Here is a 10,386-nt window from a genome sequence, read left to right on the forward strand (position 1 = left end):
AGAAAGGCAGCCCAGGGCCTTCATCTGCCTGTGGAAAAGAATCCACAGGGAAGACTTTTATAGCTCCTGAGAGTAACAAACCTGTTGTTCTAGAATGTTCTAGAATAAGGAAAACCTTGATGTCCCCATCTACCACTGACATCATAAGCACAGCCCTTCCCAAGTCTTACATAATAATTATCTTCTACCTTGGAAGGGTGCAGAGTGACCATTCCAGAGTCCAAGTGGAAACCAACCTGCAGCCGCATCCTGTTGGTTCACCCTGTGTTTTAAAGTCACAGTGGCCTCCAGAGCTAAGATGGAAACACTGCAGATTTTCACATAGAAGTCTAGATTTTTAGAAGCTCTTGTAATTGGAAGTCCTACGTGACAGCAACCTGCAGGGCTAAGTGGCCGGGTGCCTTTAGATGTTGGAAAGTCTATGCAGAAACTCTTATTTAAGTTTTAGTCTAGTCTCTCCGCGGGTGAAGTTGAGGCTCAAGTAAAAGGTGAATCTACAAGATGCTTCATTACTCATCTTTTGATCCCTCTGACTCATGAAGCTCTTGGGATGCTCAGACCTGGCTAATGATCCCTGGCGTCCTCAGAGCCAGAGCCCGTGGGGCTGTCACTGGGCAATGAGGCCACTTCCCACCCAGGTGCCAATCAAAACCCTGCTCCATGCCCCTCTGTATCAGCTGCCCCCTGGCAGCTGGTTGCTTCTGTTGGAAAACTTATGCCTTAAATTTGTCCCTTTCCTTGGTAACTGCCTCCCTGTTGCTCTGCTTGGGTGAACCTAATACAATTTCCCAGAACATCTGTAACGTTAATTCAGTCCTGTCATCCTATATTTTGAACCAAACCAAAAAAAAAAAAATGAAAAAAACTATACTAATCTTTAATTTATAACAAAGCAGTGGTGCAAGAATTTTATTAAATCAAATGGGACCAAAAGAAAGACTTCGTTTTTATCCCAAGATGTATTTGGCAAAACCCATTTACTATCACATTTGCTCAGTGAGTTGAATTAAACTAGCTGTTCTGCTCGCTGCTGGGGGTATTGAATACGGGCTCAGCTTTCTCAACCTGCTACATTTTCCTGATCCTTAGTGAGAAAAATCCTGTGTCAAAAAGAAATACTTAGTTCAGGTAGTTCCTACCCTGAAGAACAGATGGATTAAAATTTCTTTTATTTTACTGAGCAATTGTCTGCAATTTACATACCATAATAGTCCTGTCCATACACCCTTGTGAAGGCAGAGTAATGGGAATTGTAATTATTACTATGAAACATTAGGTATCTTATTAAGAGAAATTCACCCTCTCAGGTGATTGTTCGTGAATGAGTCACCCTGTGTGTGAAGAAGTCATTTTGAACGGGGAACAGCAGCAGGCGAGGCCCAGGTATTTGAACAGATAAATTACACATTGTCACTCAGGACGGTGGATTTCTAGCCAGGCACCTCTCCTCACCTGTGTCCACTATCCCTGGGACATAAGCGTCTGTAGTTGTCCTCTGAAAGTGGCTGGAGGGGAATGTGACATGAAGTCCAGGAGCCCAGGGTGCCCTGTGTTGCTGGAGGGTGCGCAGCACTCTCGGGAGATCCCATGGCTGATAAGCACCGTTTCTGACCCAAACTGTAGGAAGTCAGTGGTGGTTTGACCCAGCCTGTGGCAAGATTTCTGTCCCCAGGTTCCCATGTCCAGGCTTGCAGGATGAAACAGGGACAAATGGCAGGTGCAATGTGGGACATAATTATGCCAAGAAACAGAGTCTCTGGATGAGAAGCAAGGTCGGCTGAATCAGGGGCAAAATCACACAGAGGGGATCACCTGCTGCTTAGAGGACATGCAGGGCACCTGGGCACACTGACAGAGTTGGCTGTCCCACACCCTGGGCTGTATGGCATTCAGGAAGGACCTGTCAGGCTTCTCTTTGTGTGGGGATCATAAAGGTGCTTCCAGAGCATTCCAGAGTCCAGAATCTGCAGGTGTGAGCAGAGGAGAGCGAGCCTAGCTTTTCTGTTTGAAGGAATTTATGGCCTGATTTTTATAACATGGAATTTTTGTAAGACTTAGTATTCAGCTGGAGATTACATTCTGAGTGAGTGCTGGGGTGTATGTGTCTGAATATGTGTTCAACATGGCTGTGTGCACAAGCGAGTGTTCCTGTGTGTGCTTGTGAACATGTGGACCTCTGTGCGTGCTTGTGAACATGTGTACACATGTAAATGTGACATATGTGTGTGCCCATGTGTACCCATGGACACGTGGGTGTGTGGAGGTGCATGCTGCGTGTGTGTTTGACTTTGCACAGTGAGTGTACTAGTGTGGTACCTTTCTTCTGACTGTGGGTGTGTGTGTGTGCACACGCGCGTGGCCCAGTGGTTATGGATGACCATCTACCAACCTGACTTGTGTACAATCCCAGCTCTGCCCTTTACCTGTAGGACTGATGGCAGCCATTTCGAATGTCCATGCTTAGTTCACTGGATGTGCAAAAGGGAGGTCATAACTGAATCATTTCATGGGGACACTGAAACATCTACTGAGTGAATGGAGCTGATTTATATAAAACACTTAGCACAGCGTCTGGTGCAGGATGAACCCTCGGTAAATGCTGGGTGTCCCTATGCTGCTGTGGTCCCCATGGTGTACTCCAAGTCCTCCTGGAAATTAGCTTCTTCACCTGCACACGGGTGATGATGACAGTGCATGCTTTAAGGGCGGCTGGGGAGCCTCAGTGAACTAATTCCTGCAAAGTGCCGGGGAGACGGTGGAAGACAGACAGTTTAGAATGGGGGGAGCTGGAGCCCGAGGCCCAGGTGACTTCCACCTTTATCCCCTTAGCACTCTGAGCATGGGCAACTCTGCACCCCTCTGAGCCTCAGACTCCTCATCTTTATGTGGGTAGAAGGAGCACCCATTTCAAGGAGTTATAGTGAGGTGGAGGCAAGGCACAGGGTGTGCTAAGGACCACAGCGTGTCACTGAAGTGTGTGATTCTAGGTTCTAGGACGCTCTGGGCTGCTGCTGACAGGGATAGATCACACTCTTTCCTCCTCTCCCTTCCCTGGGGTCTTGGCCCTCCTGTGTCTTCTGCCAACTGTGCAAGTTCTCACCCAAGGTCTCCTTCTCCTAGACTGGCCCTGTTGCCCGGCCTTGGGTGAGTGTTAGCCAGCTCATCAGCAGCCAGGGAGGATGGGAGCTGCTTTGGTTTGTAAAAGCAGCTTGGTCCATTCAGCATCCTGCCTGTGACATGGTGGATGTAGGACATTCAAGTAAGAGGTTTATTGTTTGTGAAAGATCACAGTTGGGTGTTGCCTAGAAAATGAGTTTCCATGACAGTGAGCACCCGGCACCCTGGGTCAGGCAGCCCAGAGCCTTCTGCAATGAAGTGTGAGCTCCCAAGACAGACTGAGTGCCATCCCTGCCCTGCACCACTGCTTACCAGCTGGGCTCCTCTCCTGGTCACCTCATTATCCCCTGTTCCCCGGCATAGGGAATGCACATGTGGGAGCAATTACGTCACCTCACATAGTTACTGAGACTCAGAGCACTGATAACAATTAAGCACCAAGCTCAGAGCCTGGTCTGGTAAGAGCTCACGGAAACAAAGCAATGGTGACAGAGAGGCTGAGCATTCAGTGGGCATGCTGGGCACAGGCTGCTGGGTGTAACAAGTGGCCACAATTGGACTGAGGTAGAACTAAATCACACAGAGGAGGTTCTGTTTCAGCCGAGATACAGCAACAGGGAAAGAGTTCGCTCACCCCTCCCCAGAAATAACCCGAGGCAGGCAAACTATCTGAAAGGCTGTTTGTAAGATCTGGGTCACAGGCAGGGAAGGACACGGGACCTGACAGATGAGAGCAAGGTGAGCCTTGCAGGTGCCCCACTGACCAGGCCAGAGAGTGTCTGGGACATTGCTCAGGGAGAGGACCCAGACTCCCCGAGCTCAGGAGACCAAACTGGGGGTCTGTGCAGGCCAAGGTGCTGAAGTTTGTCAGGAAGAGTATGAGAGGGACACACAGCAGCTCACAGGGGACTCCGAAGACCTCAGTGCATGAGGGGAGGGTCCACTTAAGGTGGAGACAGAAGCAACTAGTGCCAGCACTCGATGGGGATAGTGCCTGTTAGGGTCTGTCCCTGCAATGTACCCCAGAGCTCCCCTGTTGGAGCCTGGTCTCTAGTGCACCAGTGGTCAGGGTGGGGCTTTGGAGGAATTGGATCATGAGGGCTCTGGCCTCGCCATGGCCACTGGGGGATCCATAGCTCGGGGACACTGGGAGGTGGAGGAGACTTTTTGGTGGGCACTGGCTACATTTTGTCCTGGCTCCTGTTCTCTCTCTCTGGCTCCTGGCTGTCTTGAGGTGAGCTGCTCTGCTCCCCTGCAGGCTCCCTGTCCTGAGGGTCTGCCTCACCTCAGGCCCAGAAACAACAGAGCCCAGTGACCATGGAGTGAAACCTTGGAAACCATGAACCAAAATAACCTTTTTACCTTTAAGCAGGTTTATGGCAAGTATTCTGTCATAGTGATGAAAAGTTGACTGACACAATCATCGCTCCCAACACTGGAAACCGAGTCAGCACTGGGGTATTGGGTAGGGTTCTTGGAAGATGTAATCCCATAAGTAGAAATTAATTTGTCATAGACTGAGTGAAGCTTTGGTCCTGCCTTGCAAATCTTAAGAGCAAGGCCCAAGAGGATCAAAACGTGTCCGAGCAACTCAACTGCATCTCAGAACAGAACTCTGGAAGATTTGTAGGAGTACAGAAATAACCAGCCAAGAGAACACAATTTTGGGGGTCTATCATCCAATCATAAATTACCAGATGTAGAAAGAAGCAGAAAAATGCAACCCATGGTGAGAAGAAAAAAAATTTAACCAACTAAGATCTACTAAGAACAGGTACAAATATTAGAATTGGCAGAAAAAGTCTAGAATAAAGCAAGTGTTATAACTGATTTCAATGTTCAATAAAACAAAGCAGAGACCCCAATACCCATATCCAAATTCTAGAACTAAATACTACAATGTGTGAAGTGAAAACTACCCTGGATAGAAATAGTGGCCTACTAGACATCGCAGGGGGGAAATCATAAACTTAAAGAAATAGCAGTTGAGTCTATCCAAAATAAAAAAAAAAATGGAAGAAAGAAGTTTAAAAAGAAAAACAGAGCCTCTATGAGCTGCAGGAGAACTTCCTGGAGGGAGGAAGAAGGGCGCAGGACGATGCTTTTAAAGGAAAGGCCTTGGCCAGGGCGCTGCGAGGCCTGGATCTCCCCTGCGCCCTTCTCACCTGGTCTCCTGCAACGCGCCCTCCTGTCCCTGGAAACCTCTGGGATTGGGGCCTCTGCCAGGCTGTGCAGGAGACATTGGTGAGAACCACACCTGGAGCACCAACCCCGCGGGGCTCAGGTCCTCAGCTCCCCAGCTCTGCCTGTGCCTGGTTCCTTGGAAATTGCTCCTCCCCTTCCTCTCTGGCCTGCTTTGAGCCCTTACCCCAGGCCAGGCACTGAGGTGACCAGTGCTTTACAGCTACGTTTTTACCTATGAGGTTGGTTTTCTTTCTAGCTGCGTTTTCAGATGCAGAACTGATGGGAAGCCTCTTGCCCTAGGGCTGCCTTTGCTGGGGAGGCAGCCTGATGGGACTTCCTGTGGTCTACCAGGATCACAGGCTCTTGTTCACTGCAGCCACTGGGATTGGGGGCTGGCTCCAGGAGTCCCACCAGGTTTCAGTGATTTGGCCCAGAGCAGGAGGGAAGAGGGCAGGTGGGGACTGCAGTTAGGTGGTGTCTGTCTCCGGATGTCTGTCCTGTCTTCCTGTCCCCTGTTCCCCCGAGAGCCCCTGCCAAAGCTAGAAGGAGGAGGCTGCCCGAATGAAGGGCAAAGCCCTTCGTTTTCCTTCTGGCCAAGGTGTTCCAAAGCACCCCTTCCCATCCCAGCTCCCCTGTGGGACCCCTTCCTGGTCAGGGGGTTTACTTCAATGATGGGACGAACCCCAACATCTCAGTTGTGAATTTATAGGACATTGTGAGCACACCAGTGGGAGTGCCAGGCGGGCACTGTGCCAGCAAACGTTCCCCGGGCCTGTTACCAGCCCCAGGTCTCAGTCCCACAACCCACCCGTCTCTTCTGCAGTCCCAAGCCTCACTTTTGTCTCTGGGCGGCCAGAGCCTATGAAGGGACAGAGGGCTGGGTGGGGTGGGGGCTGCTTCCTCCCTGAAGGATCCCTGGGGCCTTACGAGGGCTCCTCCGAGGACTAACACTTGAGTTCCTGCAAGGGTGTGTCTCTTTCCCCTCCCCCCTCCGCAGTGGGGTTGGAGAACTCCTGGTCCCTGCGATGGACCAGGGGTGATGGCCACTCTGAGCCAGGAAGGAGTAGCTATGCTGTGGCTGGGCAGGAGCGCTGGCCCTGGGTGCTCACCCGCTCAATCTGGGTAAAACAAAGCCCAGAGCTGGTGGCAGCCTCAACCCTGTCTGCCTTCCACCCACAGGTCAACCAGGGCTCCGGTCCTGAGCCGCAGCCTGGCTTCTCAGGCAAGCTGCCCTCGGAGGGCTGCAGGTGCCCCTCTCTCTGCCCCCTCTGCCCTGCTCTCCTTCCATGTCCCACAAGAGCTCTCTGACTCTCTTCCTGTCCCCTGTGGCCCATCCCTGGTGACACCACCTGCACTGTGACCCTATCCCCTCCGCCCTCCCTATTCTCTCTGGACTTGAGAACTGGCTGCTGGGAGACTGAGTCTTCCATCCGCATCCAGCGCTGCCTGCTGCAAGGTCATGACCAAGTCCAGATAGGACACCTGCCCCTGGATACTTCAAAGACAAAGACCTTATTACAATGATGGGGATGGCCACCGAGCAGACTTGGAGACTAGGGAGACAGACTTGGGAAGGAAGACCAGAGTGAACCAGCTCCTAAGTCAAGATGGGCTCTGGCCAACCTCACATGCAGAGCAGGACAGAGCAGGCCGTGGTGTGGCTGGAGCTCAGGGAAGCCAGCAGCACCAGGGCTTCCAGAGTTTATCCTGTGATGGGCTCCTCTTGAGACCCTTCGAGGGACAGCAGAGCAGCTTTCAACTCAGAGAATCACCATGAGACAGGGCATAGGATCCAGGGCCTACGGCCTATGTGCAAAGGACTGTCCTGTCAACTAGGAGACCGCTGGTCACTTGGAGAGCCTCCAAGAGAACCTGGGGACCAAAAGCAGGGCAGAGACTCCCATTCCTCCAATCCCCATGTCCCCAGTATCCTCAAAATAACCTGGTACTGTGTGTGAGGGACAAGAGGGGCCCCAGCAGCTGGCCCACCACGTCAACTTCTAGACCTTCCAGGTAGGAGCTACCTTCTGTCAACACCTGATAAAAACCAGGTGCCACTTTATGTATTTAACTCATCTCGAGTTAGTTCTCACAGGAGTTAAAAGCATTCCCATCCTGACTCAGTGGATAAGGACACCACATGACAAGGTTGGGATCATGCTCGGGTGGCACAACCGTGAGCCAAAGGAGGGTGCACCCAGGCACTGGCTGCTGGGCTGCACCCCTACCCTGGACACAGCAAGTTGGCCATGGCGGTGCTGTACAGGGCATGCTGACCGACCCTGCATCTCCCACCTCTGCCCACTCCCTCGACCTTCTGTTTACATCTTCTTGTCCTGATGTCCATGGTGAGTCCCCCAAGCCCAGGTTGCCCTTTCTCTCACTGAACTTGAAGGCTCTCAGAGGACTTCAGTGTTCCCTTCGGGCTACTGTTTGGATTCCTTGTCTCAAAGACGCCAGGTGGCGGTCATTTGTAGGAGACAGGATGGAGGCACCAGTCCATTTCCCTCTGACAAGTAACACCTCTCACGAGTTCTGTCTTGTCAGCTCACCTCTGAGCCCCACGGGGGACCCTCTCAGAAACCTCCCCTCTCTCTGAGCTGAGGGTCCCGCTGCATGGAATTGCTAGGATAGTGGAGGGGACAGTTCTCTCCCTGGTATTTCTTGCCTCTTTATTAGTCAGGGTCTGCTGGCCACTTGAACAAACAAACCTGAATCACAGCGGCTTTAGATTTATTTCTTCTTGATATTACAGCCCAAAGTAGGGAGGGGTGGGGTGGAGGTTGTGCTCCATGCAGTCATATCCCACCCAGGTGTCTGGGCATCGTGGCCCTCGGCAGACACTCCTGAGGTCACTCTGGAGTCCTGCAGAATCTACTGGGGGCTCCCATCATCTTCACTGGCTAGAACCCAGCCCCATGGTCCCTCCCTAACCACAAGGGATGCTGGGAAATGTAGTCCTGCCCTGTGGCCTGCAGGAGAATGAAAGGCCCTTGCTGAATGCATTGTTCCTGCTGTCTCCCACACCAGAGACCTGCTGTCACTCCTTGCAGTCACTAGAGTCCCCTGGTCTCAATTTTGAGCATCTTCTTCCAGGGCTGGTTCATGTTATGTGTAATGAGGTCTCCTTAGAGCAAAGATTAGCGAATGCTGAGGGCCAGCACTTGTTTCCCTGTGGCCACTGTCACAGCCGGAGCGGGCAAGCACTGTGCACCACAGACACCAGGTTCTGGGGTTCCCTCCACCCCCCAGGTCTTGGTTCCCAGGCGACAGTCTCCCCTCTCGGCTTCCAGGACCTGCAATTAGGTGGTGCAGAAATAGCCCGAGGAGGGGGCAGCAGGCCTCTGCTCTTTGTCCTCTTTACCTCCAGGGGACCCTGCACAGCCTGAGGTATTCGGTCTCTGGCTCTTCACAGAAAAGTGTCTGGGGACCTCCACCCTGGAGAGAAGAGCCCCGCCTTTGGAAACTGGAGAGTCTGACCTTTGCTGAATGATTTGCCGCCTTGCAGCTTGTGCTGGAGGAAATGGGGACTGTCAGGACCTGGAACTCAAAGTGACTCCTGCAGGCTGCAGCCTCAGGCTGTCACCCTCCCTAATGGTTCCAACTAAAAGGGGGGAAAGGGGCAAAAACATCAGGGTCTTCAGTTGATGTGGGAGAAGTTGGTGATTTTATTCCAGGATGATTCGTCAAGTTGGGGTGGGACAGAGAGGCAGTGATCTTTACAAAATGAAAACAGAACTTCATTTTCACCCACACATTTGGAAGCACAGACTCCAGTTACCGTTCTCATAATGACCACAGTCGCTTCACCTCGATCAGGTCCTGACAATGGCATGGGCATAAGGAACCACTCAGCTTTGGCTTCCACGAAGCTCGGTGTTTGACTGAAGCTCCATGTCGTCCATCCTCATCAGGAGAGCTGAGTCCAAGGAGCTGTGCAGTGGCATCAGATAGGACCCCACCCCAAGGACTGTCAGACTCTCTCTCTCCCTCGATCCCTGTCTCCCATCTGCTCTCCTTCTCTTCTTTCCTTTTCCCATCTAAAACCAGGTGTCCACAGGTTTAATTCACCCTACTCCATCCTCTGTGGCCCCAGCACAGTGTCCCTTGGTGGCTCCTCTTGTGTTTTCTCCCCACCATCCCTTACTGCAGAGTATCCCTGTGTGTGATGTGGGCCTTGGGAGACACCTTCAAATGGGATGTGGTTATGGTTCATACGTGTGTGCTTTAAATATAGAGGTGCCATGTTGCGTCTGGATCTTGCTCTTCTTGTCTTTTCCTGCAAGCATTTGGGGACAGCCCCACTCCGTTTTGCTGGCCCTAGTCTATCATCACTACTGGTTCCCAGGAATGGGCCCTGGTCCTTCCTGCACATCCTGTCCACACCTCCCAGGTGACCACAGTCCTCTTCCCCAGTCACCCCTCGGTCTGCTCTGTTAGTGTGAGCCATTGCCTGAAGGTGGACTTCCATGCAGACCATAGATGGTGGCTCTTCATCTTCAAAATCAAAATATTAAAGATTCCAAGGTCCAAGAATTTTCTATAAACCATTAACTTCAACTCATAAATCTTTATCATCTATTTTCAAATCTAACATGTTTGAACATTCATTTTAAAAGAAATTTAAAAATCTTCACTACGTGGGAGTGAAGATAGTGGAGTAAGTTTGGGCAGCACACCTGGACCCCTCCAAAGCCCACAGAGGAAGGAATATAGAGAACAGCTCCTGGGGAGGGGTGGCTATTATGGGTTAGATCGAAGGTGTCCCCCGGAAGCTCATGTGTGAGACAACACAAGGTCGGTGGTGAACAAGTGGCCTTGAGAGCCTTAACCTAACGGTGCAATAATCCCTCATAGGGATTACCTGGGGGTAGTGGAAGGCAGGTGGGGTGTGGCTGGAGGAGGGGGTCCCTGAGTCCCTATATCTTTAGGGTTCATGTTTTGTCTATGGTGAGGGGAGCCCTCTGCTCCCTGGTGCCCTGTCCCCACCTGCTTCCCTCTGTCACGCTCTTCCACCAGGATGTTCTGCCTCATCTCAGGCCCCGAGGAATGAAGGTGGCCAACCATGGGCCATCTGCAGATGGA

The 10,386-nt window shown here is 51.7% G+C and overlaps 1 long non-coding RNA gene across 1 annotated transcript in view; it reads left to right on the forward strand.

Annotated features, from left to right (window-relative positions):
- LOC144369874 (uncharacterized) overlaps positions 1-10,179 on the forward strand; it is a 228,990-nt gene extending 218,811 nt beyond the window's left edge. Inside the window, exon 3 of the long non-coding RNA XR_013429709.1 lies at positions 9,121-10,179. This is a non-coding gene — a long non-coding RNA (uncharacterized LOC144369874). The remainder of the gene's footprint in view (positions 1-9,120) is intronic.
- Positions 10,180-10,386: the final 207 nt, after the last annotated feature.

This window comes from Ictidomys tridecemlineatus, chromosome 2 (genome assembly GCF_052094955.1).
Source record: "Ictidomys tridecemlineatus isolate mIctTri1 chromosome 2, mIctTri1.hap1, whole genome shotgun sequence".
Taxonomy (NCBI): Eukaryota; Metazoa; Chordata; class Mammalia; order Rodentia; family Sciuridae; genus Ictidomys; species Ictidomys tridecemlineatus.